Genomic DNA, 21628 nt, shown 5'->3' on the forward strand with positions numbered 1-21628 from the left:
CTCAGAAGGCTGAGGTGGGAGAAGCACCTGAGCTCAGGAGGTCGAGGCTGTGGTGAGCCGTGATTGTGCGACTGCGCTCCAGCCTGGGTGACAGAGTGAGATGCTGTATATATACATACATATATACACACACACACTATATATATAATATATACTATATAATATATAAAATAATATACTATATATAGTGTATAGAATATAGTATATATAATATAGTATAAAATTATATATTATTTTTTATATAGTATATAGTGTGTGTGTGTATATCCAGGCATTGTGGTGCACACCTATAGTCCCAGCTACTTGGGAGAGAGAATTGCTTAAACCCAGGAGGTAGAGGATGCAGTGAGCTGTGATCATGCCACTGCACTCCAGCCTAGGTGACACAGTGAGACAGTGAGACCTTGTGACACAGTGAGACCTTGTCTGTCTTGCTCTTTTTATACATGGTAATTGGCTGATGAGAGCCCTCCTTTCATGACCATCTCGCACCACCAGAACACCAGCGCTGCAGGGTGGACACCTTCATTTCTCTTGTTCGCGGGTGTACCTCGAGTGCCCGGAACGGGCAGCAGGTGCGCATTTAATATTTGTGGAAGGGATGCATGTTTCTATATGATCACAAAGGCTCTGAAGGATGCAAGGGATTTCATCTCCACTCTGGATTTTGCTAAAGGTGTTTGCCGTAGAACAGAACTCCCTCCTTTTTGTGCCAGAAACTGATGCTAAAACAGCTCTGCTTTGTGCTATTCTCCATGGATAACAGTTTTCCTCAAAGACTTTCAAAAACTCAAGAAAGCAGAAGACATTGTGAGCAAAATGTGAGCAGGACTTCAGGGGAGGGGCAGAGCGGGTTAGAGCCGCAGCCTGGGGTCTGCAGTCCGCTGCTGGGTGCAGAGGCTGCTCCGCCCTTGTCTCCCTTGCTGAGCAAGTTAATGCCTCTCTTTCCTCATCTGTGAATGGGCCTAGCGGAGCACTGTGTGGGGATGAAATGGGAAAACCGATATAAAGCCCTTAGCCGACTTCCCCAGAGTGCCCAGTCGCATGAGCTACCTTTCTTATTTCCGAGGTTAAAAGACACGGTTTTTATCGCAGAAGAAGCCTCTAAGCTGAGTATCGGAGCTGAAGCAGCGTAAAGTGGTTCTCCTGCAGGAAAGATACTTGAGTGGTTTCTGTGGAGATACACGCCCCTCCCAGGGTCCCTCTGGCCTTCCTGTCCCCTACAGGGCACGTGGTTGGATGTCCTGCTCTGCCAGTCTGGCCAGGCCTTGACTCACCTTCTCAATTCTCAGCAGCTCAGTGCAGATTTTCATCCCGTATCATCTCTCTAGGCCTAAATACAGCAAGTGCTTTAGATGAAGACTTTTCCTGATGACTGGGAATTTCTCCTGAATCCCAGAAGCCAAGGTCAGAGGCACTGAGTATCCCAACATTCAACCAAGTGTTCTGGAACATTCCAGAGAGAACGCTCCAGAGCAGCCAGAGCCATGCCTTCCCCGGAACTCTGGAGGCCTGTCTTGAGCTGTGGCTCCCCTCACCCTGCAGCCCATTCGGCCAGAAGACACGAAGCCTGGAGCTTGAATTCATGTAACTGAGTTGAGGATTTTGCTCATGTTTCTGACCTCTTGGGGGTGTTGTAGCCAGTGGGTGCTCCGTGACCCCAAGCCAAAGGCCTGGGGTCTCCAGGGGAACCGATCGAAGTCAGGGTGCCTGGCACCCCACACCCTGGCTCGAGCTGGCTGAGCGCTTGGGGAACAGCAGAAGGTTAGAGACCTTCCTCACGTGGCCCCGAAGTTGGAGCAGGGAGAAAAGGTTCTGTGAAGTCCACACGGACACAGGTGCCAGCTTCTTTGCTGAAATGGGAAGCTGGCAGGGCACGAGGAGCGGGCAGCCATGGGCTGGCTGTGTCTCCCCGCCCCAGCGTTTGGGGTGGAGGTGGGCATGGAAGGACGGAACTCGGAGGGTGGCACTGAGTGTTCGTCTGTCTCCCCTGGGAATTCTCCGCGCAGATGGTAGAATTCTTTAAAAGAGAGAGAAGGGCGGATTACCGGCCATGTTTTCATAACCCACACAAAAATACTTCCACTGTTTGATGGGGTTCTTCCCAATCTTTGTTAATTCCAAATATATCATACAAAAGAGTGAAAGTGCCTCTGAAAACTAAAGCTCCCCAGTCAATGGACGCATGACAAATTGCTATTTGCAGGTAACAGGGCAGCGCCCTCTTTCTTTTCATCCATTTCCCTGCCGTGCTGGAGTGGGATTTCTGCAGCACGGTATCATCTCCATGATACAATATTTCACAGAAAAGACGCTTCAACGCTGATCAGTCTTTACACTCGCCACTGTGTAAGTACAATGTCCAGAAGTTTTATGCTGGAAGAAACGGGTCTTCTGCAATACAGCACTATTCATAGGACACCTTATCATGTAGGCATCCAAAGCGTCTAATATAAACACCAATAAATAAATAAATAAATAAACAGCTCTGTCACCAGGAAAATCACACACAATGAAGTCCAGTTTATTTAGAAGATTAATGACATCAAGGGTAACATATTCTCTTTATGTATAAAATTTTGTAGATAAACAGTATGCCCAGAATAGCTCCAAATGCCTAACAGAATAAGAGAGTATCTGTTTTCTTCCAGAGACGTATTTCATAAGACAATGAAGGAGTAAATCATTTTTAAAACAGTAACGTTGTTGGGTGAACCTAATTGAATTATTAAAAGGAAGCCCATTTTGAGTTGCTTTAAATGCTTTTTTTACCCATCACTTCACCATCTTCTACAGTCTAATATAGACTCCATTTTCAATTATGTCTCCTGCTTGAACTCGACTTTTCAAGCAGAAAGGAAACTGCAATCACTTGACTCAATCCATTTTTCAGTTGACCCAGAGTTTACCTTGTTTTCTCATGTTTACAGAGCCCATAAGTGCTGGATGCGTTTCACTTGCTGTTACTGCTCTTCCTTAATGCCCTCAGTGTTCTGTGATTCTTATTAGTCTCCAGCCCCTGTCATTTGCTGTTTGTGTGGCCTCGGGTTTTCTAATGGGTTGGATGAGTCAGTTACAAAATCTCTGAGGCCTCCAACTCTAGAGTTGAACTTTGTAGTGTCTCTCAGACTCGCAAAGACCCTTTAAAAAACAAACTTCCCCTAGTTTAATGGAAGTATCTGATTCAACCAAAATATTAGACATTAATCATGGCAGGTATTTCCTCTTTTGTTCTACTTATCAATCAATTACTACTTCAGTAATATTTCTTGCATTGTTTTTGGTGAATTCAGCATTGTTTTTTTGTTTTATTTCTCATCCATCCAAAAGCACCTCTGGAGTGGTGTGATGTGCTGTCTACGTGGTCCTGCGTCCTTACTGGCTCAGCTCCTGGATATTTTAGAGGGCCCTCTTTGTCCGGTAACAGCACAAGAGTTCATTTCTTTCCTAACGTCAGAGTGCTGTATTGGTTCTTTGGCATTCAATATGACAATTAATCATTTGCAAGGCTGACATTGATTGTGTGTCCTTACTTGCGTTGTGTTTTTGTGTGCTGCCCTGCGTTTTAACAGTGGCCGTGAGATGGGGAGATGTGGCCTTATTCACCACGGGGCACCTACTTCAGTGCTAAGGAAAATCAAGCATTAGTCGAGTGGATGGTAACGTCGCAGACGCAGATGCCTGAAAGGAGGGTGAGCGGAAGGTGTAGACTGCCCAAGGCGAGGCATTCTGTGGAAGAGGCTCGAGTTTGGCGTCACCCTGGTAATTTTTCTGTGATTCACGTCTAGTTTTCAGCCATTTCACCTGGGAATTTATCAAGAATGATGACTATAAAACACACTAGAGACTTCTAGCTCTGAATATATCTCATAAAGAAAAGCACAATTTGATGACTTAGATATTAGTGGCTGCAAGTTATGGCTATTTTTACTGAGAGTTGGGCAAAATGCCAAGGTTTCACATACTGCTTTCTGCAAATCAGTCTTATGCTGGAAAACACAGAAGAGGAGCACTCTGGTAGGGCTAGATCTCTAGCACCAAAGCTCAGGCTCTCTCGCCATTTTGCCACAGTGGATCTTCCACCAAAACTACCAATAGAAAACTCACACCATCCCAAAGAAGGTAGAATAATATTTGTGAGCATGTCATGTGGGTGAGGAGATTTCATATGCATTATCTAATTCAGTTCTCTTAGGAAGGTAACATCTTCTCCATTGTAGAAATGGGAGAACCTTCTCAAAATTACACAGTTAGCAAGTGAGTTAATACAGATACATGAAGGCAGCCTTTCCCGAGTTCTGGATATAGTCGAAGTGAGCCATGAGAAGGTCACTAACAGAACTTGTGCAGTAATTATATCAACTTAAAATTCAAAAGAGACAGACTTAGAGCCATCTATTAATGTCCTTAGAGAAAACTCAGACTGCGCGCGGTGGCTCATGCCTATAATCCCAGCACTTTGGGAGGCTGAGGCAGGTGGATCACCTGAGGTCAGGAGTTTGAGACTGGCCTAGCCAACATGGTAAAACGCTGTCTCTACTGAAAAATACAAAAATTCGCTGGGCGTGGTGGTGCATGCCTATAATCCCAACTACTTGGGAGGCTGAGGCAGAATAGCTTGAACCCGGGAGGCGGAGGTTGCAGTGACCCAAGACCACACCATTGCAGTCCAGGCTGGGCAACAGGAGTGAAACTCCGTCTCAAAAACAGAAAAAGAAAAAGAAAAAAGAAAACTCATGCTGCCTGCGAGACGAGAGCAGGTATCTAAAGAAGAAAAGCCTAGAACAGGCCCTGGAGGACGTGTTGCTGTTCTGCTCTACACATGCAATGTTGCTAGGGATGATTTAAATTAAACTCCCTTTACTTTGTGCCCAGCCAGGAATGTCACTCTCAGCCTCTCACTGGGCCTGGCTGGGAAACATGGAAACTGCCACGGGGGCCACCCCTGCTATTTATGGACACGGATGGGACAAATCACACCGGAAAAACTTGGTGTCTTCTCCCAATAGAATTGTAGGATTGCTAGAAATGCAAAAGACAACATATGACATATATGTTTGTTTTAGTAAAAAAAAAAACAAAACAAAGCATTATTTTCATGACATTTTCCTTTATAAGGAAATTCCAAATGGTTTCAGAACAATCACCATCACTTGTGTTTGAAAGTAGCTACATTGCAGTGAACAAAGAGAAATAATGAAAAAGCCAATGGAATGATGCCTCTTCCAGGTAGTGAAATACGATAACAATGAAGGGGTTAAGCTCCAGGATGCAAGCATTTAATTGAAGACAGGAAGAGGAAAAAGCACAAGATAATTTAGAACAATGATTTCAAACAGAATGAAGAGCAGATAAACTCAAGAAAGGAAGCTCAAGAGACCGAATCAGAGATCATTCCCTAAATAAACTCAAATCTAAAGGTTCCTGAAGACACCAGCCAGGTTAAAATCACATGAGTAACGCAGGAATACAGGATATTTCTCATTTCCATTTTAGATTTTCTGTTTTCCTAGCAGTGAGCCCTGCTGCCTCTTGCTAGGTCAATCTCCAAGGCAAGCATCCAATACAATAAGCCATCCTCCTTCGAGTCACGGGCTGGGCATTCACTTGCCTGGGACACTTCGAAAGTCTCCAACCCAGGCTTTCGTCACCCTCTCGCCATGCCACTGTAAACACTGAGTTTTGTTTTTTATTTTCTGCCACTAGTTTCATTTCTTCTTGTTTATTCAGTGCCAATTTTCTCTTTCTACTAGAAAAAATGTGTTGGAAGGCTCCTATTCTCTCATTTAAAAAAGAAAAGTAATTGTCCTTTACCTTCAGCAACTTGTTGGGAATTAATCCTGATGAAATGTCAACAAAGGTAACCTCATCTTTTAAAAAAATGAGACAGGGATTTGTTTTTAAGCCAAAAGCCATTTATTTATTAAAATGCCTACTTTTTTGTAGTTTGAATAGGCTACTCAACACCTCAGCCATAATCCTTTGAAACGTACCGCAAAAGATTTAGCACCAGGAGACTCCCCAGCTTTCTCTTCCCAAATATATGAAATTAGAAGATAGTCATACCAATTTAAATCAGAAAGACTTCTCATGGATTACAAGCCAAGTGATACAACTTTCTCTAATGGGTCAAATCTAAGAACTTGGCTGTCTCTGATCTCATGTCAAAGAAACTTCATGGAGACGACCACCATGTTAGCAGGAGCCCTGGCTAAGTGGACACAGAGGCTCACAGGAGAGAGAAGTCTACGCCCCCTCCCATAGCAGTCCAGAGGCAGCCCGGCGTGTGGAGGGACTGCTCCTGGAGGTCACCCCGAGACCTCAGCCCCTACCATCTGGTTGCCCCAACCTCCTGCAGGATGTCTTTTCTGTTTTGCAGAGTCGAATCTGCCGCCACCACCATGCCTGTGACCTAGTCTGCGGCCAGAGGAAGGAAAACGTAAAGGTGTGTGGAGACTGCCTGAGCTCTGGCCTTGCTCCTTCATCTAGAAAGCAGCTGTATTAGTCTCTTTCACTCTGCTGATAAAGACATACCCAAGACTGGGACAAAAAAAGAGATTTAATTGGACTTACAGTTCCACGTGACTGGGGAGGCCTCAGAATCACGGCGGGAGGTGAAAGGCACTTTCTTACATGGCGGTAGCCAGAGAAAATGAGGAAGATGCAAAAGCAGAAACCCCTGACAAACCCATCAGATCTCGTGAGACTTACTCACTACCATGAGGACAGTATGGGGGAAACTGCCCCCATGATTCAAATTCTCTCCCACCGGGCCCCTCCCACAACATGTGGGAATTATGGGAGTACAATTCGAGATGAGATTTGGGGGAGGACACGGCCAAACCATATCAGAAACCAGGAGCTCCTACCCAGATGTACCTGCCAGCATCCAGCGGGGTGGAGTGGAGGGGGTAGCAGTGAGAGGGCAGGGTCTGTTACTAAGAGAAAAACAGAGGGACACTCTGGGGTAACAATTACCCCTCCAGGTGCAAAGGCATAATAACTTAAGATCAAGATGATGCGGTCAGGACCACTTGGAAATGAGTGAAATGGCCACTTGAAATAAACTTGTGTTTCATTTTCTAATAAACACAGGAAGTTTACTAAAACTAGGAGGCAGCAGAAAAGTGGGCATTCATGCCCCAGATTTTCTTTATCAGTGTTGCCGAAATGCATCTGTTGCTCTCCAGTCTGAAGACACCACCGGTCACGTCTGGATTCTCCTGAGCGAATGCTGGATGCAGCAGCCACGGACTGTCCCCTACCCTTCGGTTTCTCCCACATCGAATTTCTTACTCAGGGCAGGGCCAGCTCCCCTTCCCAGAGCCCTCCCCAAGCTGTGTGCAGCTTCAGGGCTTCAGAGTCCCCACCAAGTCCCAGAACCCCTGCACTGCTGGGGGTCCTCCCTGTCCTCGCCCCCGCACGGACCAGTCATGGAATCTCCCCACGTGGCTGCTCAGAGACTGCAGGCAACACGCACCTGTGCACGCCTTTGAACGCTTAGGTCCCTGCGTCTTTTAATCCTTTGTTAAAAATGCTTTTCCTTTCTAATTCCTCTATACTTTCTGTTTGTGTTTGAAGTCCTTTTCCTGTTAATGACCTCACCGTAGATGTTTCCCTTAATTGAAGACAGAACAACAAAGCCTCGCACACTGCCGGCCTGCATCTCATGCCTGTGAGTTTCTTATTAAAGTCTCATGCGATGCACAAACAGCTGTTTTTAGGGTGCTTTTTACTTTAGCTCCTGACACAAAGCAAGTATAATGGCAAATCACTATTAAGCACCGCAGCAGGGAGAACTAACTGCTTTCAAAAATAATCACTCCTGATGGGGTTCCAAACAATATATATGTATATTTAGGGGAAAAAAATCCACCAGGAACATTCCTTTTTGACCAGTTGGTGAGACGGACCCAGCATAATGGCTTTCGCCCTATGAACGGCTCCACATGACTTTGCCCTCAATCGGCTACTGCACCAGCCCAGGCAAGAAAACAAATGCTCCTTTCAGAAGACCGCGTTGGAGGGCAGAAGGTGCATTGGTAATTGGAAGCCTCTCCAGGCAGAGGCCTCACTGGGGAGCTGGCTGTGGGCTGGCTGGGGGCCGGCTGACACTGCAGACAAGGACAGGTTTGTCCTGCAAGCATCCCTCTCCCTGTGCTCTGCTGAAGAACCCTGCACAGTCAGCTATCAAGGCACATCTTTGATCTCTCTCTCTCACACTTCAAAGAGCGTTTTGTTCCTTCCCTCCTAAAGTCTTAGTAATATTTCCTAGGAAAGACCCAGGATGGAGGCACATTTTACTTCCGGGTGAATCAAATCAATCTACCACCTAGACGACAGCTTTGTTCCTGAAGCCCAACCTGCCTTTGTGAAGCAGAGGCTCTGGTTCCAGGCCCACAAAACTGTGGCCACCTGTGAGTTGGGAGTAAGGTATTCTTCTAGGTAGTAATGGGAGTAATAAATAAAAGAGTATCCCTGTGTTACTGTATTAGACAAAAGTGACATCACGGTCTATAGCACGTCTAGAATAATATTAAAGTAATCAGCAAGGCACAGCCAAGCAGGTATGATTTTTTTTTTTTTTTTTTTTTTTTTTTTTTTGAGACGGAGTCTCGCTCTGCCGCCCAGGCTGGAGTGCTGTGGCCAGATCTCAGCTCACTGCAAGCTCCGCCTCCCGGGTTCACGCCATTCTCCTGCCTCAGCCTCCCGAGTAGCTGGGACTACAGGCGCCCGCCACCTCGCCCGGCTAATTTTTTTGTATTTTTTTAGTAGAGACGGGGTTTCACCGTGTTAGCCAGGATGGTCTCGATCTCCTGACCTCGTGATCCACCCGTCTTGGCCTCCCAAAGTGCTGGGATTACAGGCTTGAGCCACCGCGCCCGGCCAGCAGGTATGATTTTTAAGAAAGGTAAAAACACACCAGGCCGGGCGCGGTGGCTCACGCCTATAATCCCAGCACTTTGGGAGGCCGAGGCGGGCGGATCACGAGGTCAGGAGATCGAGATCATCCTGGCTAACATGGTGAAATCCCGTCTCTACTAAAAATACAAACAATTATCCGGGCGTGGTGGCAGGCGCCTGTAGTCCCAGCTACTCGGGAGGCTGAGGCAGGAGACTGGCGTGAACCCGGGAGACGGAGCTTGCAGTGAGCCCAGATAGCGCCACTGCACTCCAGCCTGAGCAAGACTCCGCCAAAAAAACAAAACAAAGCAAAACAAAAACAAAAAAAACACCATGAGTAAAGATAAGAAAAAATTGAACCATAGGAGCCATGTTCATTGTGGGTACTGGGAAACTGCCTTTCCTCTCCCTGGCAGAGCTTCCAGAAGTAGGTGAAACTCCAGGTTCATTCTGCGAGCATTCGTGGAAGGGGCTGAATTGAATGGAGAAAGCCGTGAGGAGGACCAGCTCTCCACAGGATCCTTCCATTCCTCTATTAGACGCCAGCAGGGCAAGCTGCCTGTCACGCAAAGCCCTTAGTTTCTCGCTTGTGTGTGTGTGGCGGGGGGCAGGGGGCGGGGGTGTTAACCATTGAAAAGCATTACAAAAAATGGCACCTTGCAGTGGTGTTGAAAATCACATTTGTGGATTTACACTCCCTTTGTGGACAAGGATAGCAAAATTCCCAGAGGCCAAAATAGGAAACCTTTCATGTTAGCTTTTAAATTTACCTTTTTTTTTTTTTTTTGGAGTAGCTCAGGATATAGAACAATAGAAAACTATGCATTTGTTTCCTTGTTTTTTTGAAAGTTCACTGATAACAGAAACATTTAATCCATTAAAACTCGAGGTCTAAGCCCATTCCTGGCTAAGCAAAGCCACCTGTAAAGTTCGTTAACTTTGCATCATTATCTTGCTGCTCCCTTGGTCTGCAGGGATGGTCCACTCTTCCTGGCCACGCCCCCACGGTTGCCCAGGGATGGTCCACTCTTCCTGGCCATGCCCCCACGGTTGCCCAGGGATGGTCCACTCTTCCTGGCCACGCCCCCACGGTTGCCCCGGGATGGTCCACTCTTCCTGGCCACGCCCCCACGGTTGCCCAGGGATGGTCCACTCTTCCTGGCCACGCCCCCACGGTTGCCGAGGGATGGTCCACTCTTCCTGGCCACGCCCCCGCAGTTGCCTGGGCCAGGCTTTCTCATTCTGGAAGAACCTCTGCAGCTCGCAGCTCTGGCAAGTCCCGCCCTTTTCCCTTCCCTCTGGCTTCCCTGCTGGGAGCTCCCTTAAATTCAACACCTTGCACCTAACACATCCTCTCATGTGTCCAAGTCTGCGTGTGTCTCCACCGAGAGGCTGTGTCTTCTTTATCTTTCTGTTCTTCACACCTGGCATGGCAGTGCTGGAGACACATGCTACGCACCCAGGTAAATATCCAGGCACTGATGGGGAACTCTGCGTGAAGCCTGCTGTCTACTTAGCTGGAGAGGACGTGGACAAGGCATCTCACGCTGGAACCTCGCGCAGACTCCAGAATCTGTGGCTCACAATCTGGGAAGCACTGATCAGGACGGGTCTAGGAAAGCATGGGATGTAATAAAAAGAGTATTGCTGCATTTTTGTATTAGACAAAGGTGATGTCATAGCCTACAGCACGTCTAGAATAACATTAAAATAATCAGCAAGGCACAGCCAGGCAGGTATGATTTTAAGATAAGAAAAAACACCCATGAGGAAAGATTGAGAAAAAGTTGAACCACGGGAGAGGTGGGTCCATGGTGCATGCCAGGCAATTGCCGTTCCTCTCACTGAAAGAGCTTCACAAAGGAGGTAAAAAAAGAAATACAGAGCTTCAGCAGAGGCTTCATGGAGGCTGAAGATGCCCCACCCCAGCCTGAAAACACCAGCACAGAGTTTAGAGATTGTATAAGTCTGTACAAAACAGCACTTTTGATTTTGTCTCCTGCTTGGAGTTGACTTTTCAAACAGAAAGGAAACTTTGTAATCACTTGGCTCAAATCACTTTTCAGTTGGCCCAGAATTTACCTTGTGTGTTAGTCCATTTTCATACTGCTGTGAAGACATACCCGAGACTGGGTAATTTACAAAGAAAAAGAGCTTTAATGGACTCACGGTTCCATGTGGCTGGGGAGGCCTCACAATCATGGTGGAAGGCAAAAGGCACACCTTATATGGTAGCAGACACGAGAGAATGAGCACTAAGCGAAAGAGGAAACCCCTCATAAAACCGTCAGATCTCATGAGACTTGGCCACTGTCATGACAACAGCATGGGAAAGACCTGCCCCCGATTCAGTTACCTCCCACCGGTTCCTTCCCACAACATGCGGAGATTATAGGGAGCTACAATTCAAGATGAGATTTGGGCGGGGACGCAGCCACACCATATTCGAGGTTCCTCCATTATTTAGGTCAGGAAACTGGTTTTCTTTCTTTTTTTTTTGAGACGGAGTCTCGCTCTGTTGCCCAGGCTGGAGTGCAGTGGTGCAATCTCCACTCACTGCAAGCTCCACCTCCCGGGTTCACACTGTTCTCCTGCCTCAGCCTCCCGAGTAGCTGGGACTACAGGCACCCGCCATGTCATCTGGCTAATTTTTGTATTTTTAGTAGAGACGGGGTTTCACCGTGTTAGCCAGGATGGTCTCGATCTCCTGACCTCGTGATCTGCCCGATTGGGCCTCCCAAAGTGCTGGGATTACAGGCGTGAGCCACCACGCCCGGCCGGAAGCTGGCTTTCTAAACATGCATCTGGGATAGCTGCAGAACCCTGGAAGCTGCCACACAGCTCGGACTGGAAGCTCATGCGTAGAGGGACTCATAGCTCACTCACAGCTACTGGGAGCTTCCTGTAGGCTAGGAAGGTGCCTGATGTGCTATTTTATGTAACTTTTCCAACAACCCTATGACACACGTGTTATTATTCTACCCTTTTTATATATGTGGAAACTGCAACTCAGGGGGGCTGAGTGACTTAAGTTCTAACATTGGGACGAGAACTTCAATGGGTGTTTATCCGTCTTAAAATTCCATCACCCTCTCTAGGAGGAAGAACATGGTCCTGTGAGAGCTTCCAACATCGCATCCCGGTGCTCCCAGGAGCATTTTGTGGATATCTCATTGATGCCTTCACACCAGGCAGCAACTTCAAAACACACCTAAGTCACAGCAGAGAGGCTGCACCATTTTCTCTTTCAGCACCTCTAGCAATTGGTATCCTCAGTTCAGGGGAAGATAGCTGGGGGAGAAGACAGGCCCCATCAGAGCCTGCCTCAGCTGTGGTGTGGGAGATGAGCCTGGAGCAGTCACTGAGTCCTGCTTCCCGAACATGAGAAGAATAGCTGAGAATTATCTGCATGGGCCATTTAAGAGCTAGCATCTTGGGGTGGGGTGTGGTGGCTCACGACTGTAATCCCAGTACTTTGGGAGGTTGAGGTGGGCAGATCACGAGGTCAGGAGATCAAGACCATCCTGGCTAACACGGTGAAACCCTGTCTCTTCTAAAAAACAAACAAACAAAAAGTACAAAAAATTAGCTGGACGTGGTGCGGGGCACCTGTAGTCCCAGCTACTCGGGAGGCTGAGGCAGGAGAATGGCATGAACCCAGGAGGTGGAGCTTGCAGTGAGCTGAGATAGTGCCACTGCACTCCAGCCTGGGCGACAGAGTGAAACTCCATCTAAAAAAAAAAAAAAAGAAGAAAAAGAAAAAGAGCTATCATCTTACATCTTTTTTTTTTTTTTGTCTTCCTGAGCAATTGAGAAAAATGGTGGAATTGGCTCTATTTTTAATCTTAATTTTGAAAAAAAAAAAAAAAACCACCAAACAGAGCCCAGAGCTGACTGTGCTGCGTGTTTATAGGAAGGTGTCTCCAGGTGTTGTGTTGCATGTGTCACGGCACATATGTGTGTGTCATGGTATATGTGCCATGTGTCCTGTGGCGTGTGCCTTCCTGTGAAGATCCAAGGGCAGAAGAACACAGGGTCCCTCTGGGCTTATCACTGACACCTGAGCTAGGAGGATGACCTTGACGCACTTACAGTTTTGGCTGTTTTCCAGAAACATACCCAAAATCTCCACGGCAGATGCTTTTTCGATTCCTCTTCTCGACAGCTTTCACTAAAGCAACGATCCCCCATTTGTGATTTTTCCATCATTAAGCGAAGACATATGGCCGTTTCTACCTGCCGCACTTCTGTGTAGGTGCCTCATGCGCTGATAGCTGCGTTTGGATCTTCATTTCTCAGCCCTGCATGATTTTTAAAATGTTGTAGCTGCATTATTCATGTCTACATTATTTTTCTTACTTACCTTTTCTAATGTAATCCTACACATGTATTCTGCCCTTTCACGAACAAGAATATAATAGGCATACTCTGTTTTGATCCTGTGTCAGGCTAAGAAAATTAGAAGATACCCTCTCATTCTAAGAATAATTTTGTATTAATAGGCAAGTATTTCAGGTAAGTCTATCTTTGGACCTGGTCCATAGTGTTTGTTCCAATGCAGAATCTTAGTTTCAATCCATTTTCTCCATTCAGTATGCGAGGAGATGACCCGGAAGTGATTGTGCTATTTCCCATGGTTCCTTGCATGGATTCATTTGTCTTCAGTCACTCATGTCAGCCCTCTATTGCATTCATCACTACCCAGTTCTCAAAGTCTGGCAGGCCTCAGGCTTGAGCTGAGATGTGCAGGTACCCGGGACAGCTCAACACTGACCTAGAAGTGCCTTCCAGTCCTCTCCCATCTTGTATAAAACTCACTGCCCTTAGCTGCCTCCAAACTATTCAAAATCCCTTCCAATACTTCGGTTGGTCTAAAAGTCGCTTATTAAGAGGAATTGCTTCTTGCATATAAAACTTAGGACTCAGTAGACCTGTTTTAAGGCAGAACAGGGGCAACGCTGGCATCCGTATGCCCAAACAGCACCGAAGGTTATGAGCAACGCTGCTTCAACAGCCTTGTATTTGTTTCTCATTGCGAATATAACAAAAACTTAATGAGTTCCAGCAACAAGAATTTATCAACCTATAGTTCTGGAAGTCAGAAGCATGAAATGGGTCTCAGGGGCTAAAAGTAGGATGCCAGCAAAGTGCATTTCTTCGGAAGGCTCCAGGGGAGGATCTGGTTTTTGCCTTTTCTAGTTTCTAGGCACTGCCTGCCTGCCTTGGCTTATGACTCTGAAGGGGAGAAAAATTATACAGTTTATTTTCTCAACTCTCATTCATAAGGTCTCAGTCGGGACACCTCTGTAACAAAAGGTAGGTTAACAGGGAAAAAAAAAAGGCATACACATTTATTAAAGTGCGTGCAGACATGAAAGTCGTACACAAACTACGAAACACAAAGGAGGGCACAGAGGGCTGAAGCCTTTACACCATCCTGAAGTTACAGGAAGAAGCAAGGCTTTTGGCGTGAGGTGAAACAGGCTATGGGAGGGCGGGAGGAGGAGAGGTGAGGCCAGCAAGGTAGTATGTGACACAGACAAAACCTCACCGGAAGAAGCAGCGCTTGGGAAGAATAGATGGTGTCCTAGGGTAGAGGTCCCTCTGTCACACCATTAAGAGTGTTAGACGTCTGGTCTCCTTTCCTGTAGTTAATCCTTCCTAAATCTGGGAAAGGGGTGCCTCAGAGAAAGCCTGTGTGCATTTGGTGTTTGTGTCTCTGATGTAGGCAAAACATTTTCCCTACAGATGCAAATCTCCCCACACAAGACAGCTTGTCAGAGCTGCTTTTGTTTCATGCAGCCCTTCTGAATAGCTGTATCAAAATACGCCCAAGAAGTCTATTTTAGGGTGAAACATTCTGGGTTTCCATTAACTCCATCCTTCCATCTTCAGAGCTAGCAGCAATGCCCAGCCAGTCCCTCTCATGCCAGCTTCTCTCTGTTTCTCTCTATTTCACCTGCCTGCTGCAATTTAAAGCACCACTGTGATTCCTTAGGACTCACTGGGAAAATCCAAGGTAATCTCCCCACCTCACGATCTTTAATTTAAACACAACTACAGAGTCCCTTTTGCCATAAAGCAACACGTTAATAGGTTCCAGGGATTGGGGCATGGACATCTTAGTGGGGTGATTATTCAGTCAACCACAGTCTGTCCTCTAGCGCCTAAAGATTCAAAATGCATTCACCACCCCCCCGTGCAAAATGCATTCACCTGTCTCAAGGTCTCCAAGTGTCTCCACCCAACACAGTGTCTCCTCAAGTCCAAAATCTCATCTGAGTCTTATCAGTTCAAAAGTCCCACATCTCATCATCTAAACTAGGTATGGGTGAGATGCTGGGCATGATCCATCCCAGGTCAAAATGTCTCTCATCTGGGAGCCTGTGAGAATTGCATTTCTCACAAAATGCAATAGTAAGACTATCCAACGTCTTCCCATTCGAAAGATACAGGCAGGAAAGAAAAAGGAGTCCTCACCAGTCCTAAGCAATTTCAGAATCCAACCAGGCAAACTCCATTAGGTTTCAAGGCCTGAGAATAATGCGCTGTGGCTTGAGTCTCTGCCTCCCGCTGAGCCCTCGGCTTCACCCTCACAAGCATCCTTCCATTTTTGCAAAGGGCGGTGTGAGTTTGCAGCTGAGTAGTTTTGTCCACCTGTTTTCTGCCTGTGGAGTTTGGAGAGTCTGAGAGTTTTCCTTCATTTCATCCCCTCTCTCTTCTGCTCGTTTCAAGGTGGCAGTGTTTCTGCTGATAGAATGTTCTCAAAAACCTTGTGGATCTCCTGCAAAGGCCACAGTAATTGGCATCTGTAGACTGTGAGAACTCTCCGCAGGTCTATCCCTGGTGACCCCATCTCTACTCCCGGGCTCTGCTACAGGGGCTGAGGGAGCTCATGAGTCACATGTTTAATTTACTCAAAGCGCCCTCGGTATGAGTGAACACTTTGACCTTTTGATCTTTCCAAGGCAGTAATGAAAGGCTGTCCAGCCATACCATACCCTTGACTTTCTCTCCGAAACATGCTTTCCTGACAGCAAGTCTCCTAATTTTGGCAGGTTTTACAGACTGGACAGGCTGAAAATTTTCCAAATCATCAAGTTCCAATTATTTTTTTGCTTAACAGCTATTCCCTGAGTTTATTGTTTTCTTCTCACATTTTACTAGAATCATTAAGAAGAAGCCAGTCCATACCTTTAACATTAGGCTTGGAAGTCTCTCAGCTGACCATCCAAGTTCATCACTCATATGGCCTACTTTCTGCAAAACAGTAGGACACAATTCCTAAACTTTCTGCTGCTGTAGGACACAATTCTTAAGCTTTCTGCTGCTGCATAAGGAGCACTTTCTTTTCTCCAGTTTTCACTAACATGCTTCTCATTTCCTTCTGAGCCATCACCAGCAGCACCTCGAAGACTCACCTTTCCACCAACCGCTGGCTCAGGATGACGTAGGTGTCTGATCATGACACAGCCTCCTCCACTGTGCTCCTCACTCCCCTCTGACCCCCATGGGCAGGGCCTTTGATGTCTGGATTTCTACTTAGGGTTTCTTTAGGGCAATCTTGCCTTTATTGTCATGCTCCTTAAATTCTTCAGCCTTTGCACATTACCTGGTTCCAAAGCCTCTCCCCCACTTCCAAAGCCACTCCCAAGATGTTGGCTGTTTGGTACAACAGCTCCCCACTTCGAGGGGCCCAAAGCTGTACAGGTTTCTGAAGAGCTGCTGTGGCGAATCCCCAAAACTATGGCTTAATACAAGACAAATTCATCATTTTACTATTCAGAAGGTCAAAAGACTAAAATGCATTTTACTGGGCTGGAATCAAGTGTTCTCAGGGCCACCTTCTTTCTGGGGACCTAGAGGAAAGTCAATTTCCTCACTTCTCCGTCTTCTAGAAGACACCTGCACTCCACGTCTCCTAGGCCTTTCCTCCCTCTTCAAGGTCCATTGCTCCAACCTCTGCTTCCCTCCTCAAGTCTCCTCTCTGACCCTAATCCTCCCACCTTCCTCTTATATAATGGGAAACTCTGTGATTAAATTGGGCAGATCAGACATCCCGGAATGATCTCCACACCTCAAGAACCTAAAGCACATCTGGGAAGGCCGTTGTATCATGTGAGGCAATACATTTGCAGGTTCTGGGATCAGGACATGGGCATCTTTCAGGGGCTATTCTTGCTTTTATTTTTTATTTATTTTCTTTTTTGTTATTCTTTATTTCAATAGATTTTTGGGGAACATGTGGTGTTTGGTTACATGAATAATTTCATTAGTGATGTTTTGTGATATTTTGATGTATCCAGTGTGTAGTCTCTTGTCCCTTACCCCTCCCTCACCCTTTCTCCCAAGTCCTCAAATCCATTGTATCATTCTTAGGCCTTTGCATTCTCATAGCTTAGCTGCCACTTATGAGTGAGAACATATGATATTTGGTTTTCCATTCCTGAGTTACATCACTTAGAATAATGGTCTCAATTCCGTCCAGGTTTCTGCAAATGCCAGTATTTCATTCTTTTTATGGCTGAGTAGTATTCCATGGTGTGTGTGTGTGTTTGTGTGTGTGTGTGTGTATCACATTTTCTTTATCCACTCATTAACTGATGGACATTTGGGCTGGTTCCATATTTTTGCAGTTGTGAATTGTGCTGCTATAAACATGCGTGTGCAAGTATCTTTTTTTTAGAATGACTTTTTTTCCTTTGGATAGATACCCAGTAGTGGGATTACTGGATCAAATGGTATTTCTACTTTTAGTTCTTTAATGAATTTCCAGGCTGTTTTCCATAGCTGCTGTATTAGTTTATATTCCCACCAGCCGTAAAGAAGTGTCCAATGGGCCTTTCTTCTACTGACCACAATACTGCACTCTGCTCTTCTGATATTTATGTAGACAATAACAAAAGGAAAGTTGGGCAATGAAGACTTCCAGATAATTAAAGTGTGCTAAAGTCCTTGTGCTGTTCCAGACAGGAAAAAAGAGACCAAGGGTGCACTCTGTTAGAAAAAAAATCTTGTGTAGAGAAATAACCACTAAACATTTAAAGATAGCCACTAAAAGATGAGAGATACCAAGTCACTGGAGAAAAAGACAGGACTATGGAATAAAGGAAACTGTCAAAATAGCAAAGGGCAAGAAAAGACGGGGAAGAAAAGGCGTGATCATGAAGGATGTACACAAATTCTAAATCCATCAGGGACCAGGAAACATACACTTCGTAATCTCACGGAAGAAGAGACAGATGTCAGTTGACTTCTCTTGTTGGTTCTGACGGTGCCAGCTGCCACATGGTGGGATGCTCTGTGGAGAGGTCCATGAGGCAAGGAATTCAGGGTGGCCGACAGCCGAAGCTCCCAGTAGCCCACCAGGGTGAGTCTTGACAACAAACTCAGTGTGGGCCCTCCTGGGAGGACTTTATGATGACCACAACTCTGTGAGGGATGGAGGATCAGAAGCCCCGGACACACTGTGCCCAGTTGCCTTACTCCAAGAATTGCTAGATCAAAAATGTTGTCTGAAGCTGCTAACTTTTAATTTTTTATTCTCAGAAAAGCTGCTCCTGAGAACTGTGAAAACAACTTTCTCAGTCTGACTCCACCTCGCTGCTCTGCAGAGCATGAAGTTTATACACCTTGTAGGACTCAGAAAGGCAGGACGCCTTTTAGCTTCCAGCCCTCCATTAGGGCCCCTATGCTCTTTGAGGGGAAGGTCTTTATGTCACTCTCCAAAGCCACACACAAATATTTTAGGGTTTTTCCTAAGAAATGATGAATCAAAACCAAAGCGTAGTGTGTATAGAAAGCAATATTACACCTACCCTGTGGAAATCTTTCCACCTCCTTTCTCACTGGTCAAATCAGTATTACCCGAGTCCTAATCAGGGGACACTCAGAAACCCCGTCCCAGGGCAAACACCAAGGGTAGAGGGCAGAGGATTCTCTGATGCTCTCAGAGGCAAGAAAGTCTGAGAAACAGTTTCTACTCTTAGGTCAAGTTCCAACTGTCAAGACCTGAAGGTCGGTAAGGTAAAGTCTTCTGCAAAATAAAGACAGACAAGCATGTGTAGAGAACCCTTGATTTTAAAATTACCCCTCTGGAGACTTGACACTGTCCTAAAAGCAAAAAAGTACATTTCCAGACTTCAAGGAAAATGCTTATCAAACAGAAAATTAAGTGCCTACCTGTTCTAAATGAATGGTTTATTCAAACAAATTATATTGCGTACTTTAGGTGATTTTGAAAGTTAGACCCCACATACATTATATAAGAATATTATATCTCTATTCATATCTGGGGAAAGAGATACAGAAACAAAAGTCTATTCATTGAAGTCAAACTGGAAATTCAATTTTGTGGGGTTTTTTTCCCAGATGGAGTCTTGCTCTGTTGCCCAGGCTGGAATGCAGTGGTGCGATCTCTGCTCACTGCAAGCTCCACTTCCTGGGTTCAAGTGATTCTCCTACCTCAGCCTGCCGAGTAGCTGGGATTACAGGCACCCACAACCACACCTGGCTAATTTTTGTATTTTTAGTAGAGATGGGATTTCACCATGTAGATCAGGCTGGTCTTAAACTTCTGACCTCAAGCAATCCACCCACCTCAGCCTCCCAAAGTGCTGGGATTACAGGCATGAGCCACCACGCCTGGCCCTGGAAATTCAACTTATAATTTAATCCGATATGGTAGCTAACAGAAAATAAATTTTGTCTGTGTCCAGAGATTCTGAAAAAAATTGCAAAGGATTTTCATACTTAAGGAAGGAGGCTATAAATGCAAGAAGAATTTGAGTTTTGTCTATGCTACTGTTTGTTTGTTTGTTTATTTATTTATTGAGACAGATTCTTGTTGTGTCCCCCAGGCTGGAGCGCAGTGGTCCAATCTTGGTTCACTGCAACTTCTGCCTCCCAGGTTCAAGCAATTCTCATGCCTCAGCCTCCTGAATTGCTGGGATTACAGGCATATGTCACTACGCCCAGATAATTTTTGTATTTTTAGTAGAGATGGGATTTCACTATGTTGGCCAGGCTGGTCTCAAACCCCTGACCTCAGGTGATCTGACTGCCTCAGCCTCCCAAAGTGTTGGGATTACAGGCGTGAGCCGCCACGTCTGCTGATACTACTGTATAGAGGAATCTACTTTGCCTCCTTGTAAGTCTTTATACCTATGCTATATGTACCCCTGCTGGCTTTCAGCTAGCTTCTGACATATGGCAAATGTGGGGAAAGGTCACAGCACAGGCTACACTCCATCATATCCACAACAAGGTAAACTCGAACAGCTAAAGCATGGGGGTATGAAAATAATCTTACAAATCATAGTGGACATTCTCGGCTCTCACATGCATGACAAGAATATTTTGGGAACCATCAGATATCAGTAAAGGGAATTTTAAAGATCATGTGGACTAATCTATTAATTTCACAGATGAGAGAACTGAGGCTTAGACAGATTAAAAAGATATGTCTAAGTTGCATGATGGTAAGGTGAGAACTAGAATTCAGTCCTCACTCGGTCCTGCACACTGTTTCTTTACCTAAGTATACATATAGAAAAAAACATAGATTCTAATAACTTTTTGGACTACAGGATTTTTCCAGTGGTACAGTCATCCAAATTTAATATATTGATATTTTCATATTTTTTAAAACTTCTAAAAATATATGCACAACATAAACACATCTTGATAATTCCTATGCATTGCATATCCAGTGCTTACACATAGAAGGGGCATTCTCTGGAGTTTGCCCTGGGTCAGAGCCTTCTCACCTCCCAGCACAAGCCAGTAGCTTAAGCCTCAGTCTCCTGGCTTCAGTGCACTGGGCAGGAGATGTGGTTCCCAGGACCACTCAGCCACGTGGTTCCTTCAGCTCTCAGCACAGCTGAGTCCAGGCTGCAGGCTTTCCATCACAAGCCAACTACAGAGTGACGCATGTCTTCTACACATGCCGTGACTGAATACGTTGTGTTCTGAAAATATTGGGGAGTTAATTCGTGTGTTATGCCTACCGCTTCCTGGACCTGTACTCATTGCATACTTACAGCCATCTACAAGGCTGTCACCATTATTTGTATCTTATTAGGATTAGAGAGGTGAAGTGACTTGCTCAAAATAACACGGTTAGCAAATGACTGAACCCAGATCCAACAGGGAGAATGTGGGAAGAAATCAACAAAGCTTATCTGACAGATATCTGCCAAGGATTGGAAAAAATAAGATTTATTGTTGCTCCACTGAGCAGAACACAGCCCATCAGAGGTTACTGCACCTTTAACAGCTTGTGCTTTTAACTGACCCATCAAAACACGGGTGGCCAAAGAGTACTAAATAATTTGACTATCGTACTTAATCTCTCTAGGGTTCCAAGAGAGGTGTAGAGTGAAATGGCCTGTAAGACCCCTGAGCCTAAAATATAATCTAATAGACTCAGCTTTAATGCGGTCATTGAGAGGATGGCCAACAACCGGCCGCCACCATGCAAAGCACGATTTCTCCACCATCTGCAGTCCACTCGCACAAATACCCTAGTGAAACACTTCTTTCTCTCCACGCACTTTGAGTAGGATTAAATGGCACATTCCATTTTCAAAGTGGGCAGCTTGCACGTATCAGCAGTACCAGGAATTTGGAAAACGATAACGTGGAACCCACGATAACTTGCTGGCTCAATTTTCTCACCCAGGTAACCCAGGTTGATTAGGGCTAGACAGCCATGGGGATTTTA

Source organism: Trachypithecus francoisi, unplaced genomic scaffold (assembly GCF_009764315.1).
Source record: "Trachypithecus francoisi isolate TF-2019V2 unplaced genomic scaffold, Tfra_2.0 Lachesis_group9, whole genome shotgun sequence".
NCBI lineage: Eukaryota > Metazoa > Chordata > Mammalia > Primates > Cercopithecidae > Trachypithecus > Trachypithecus francoisi.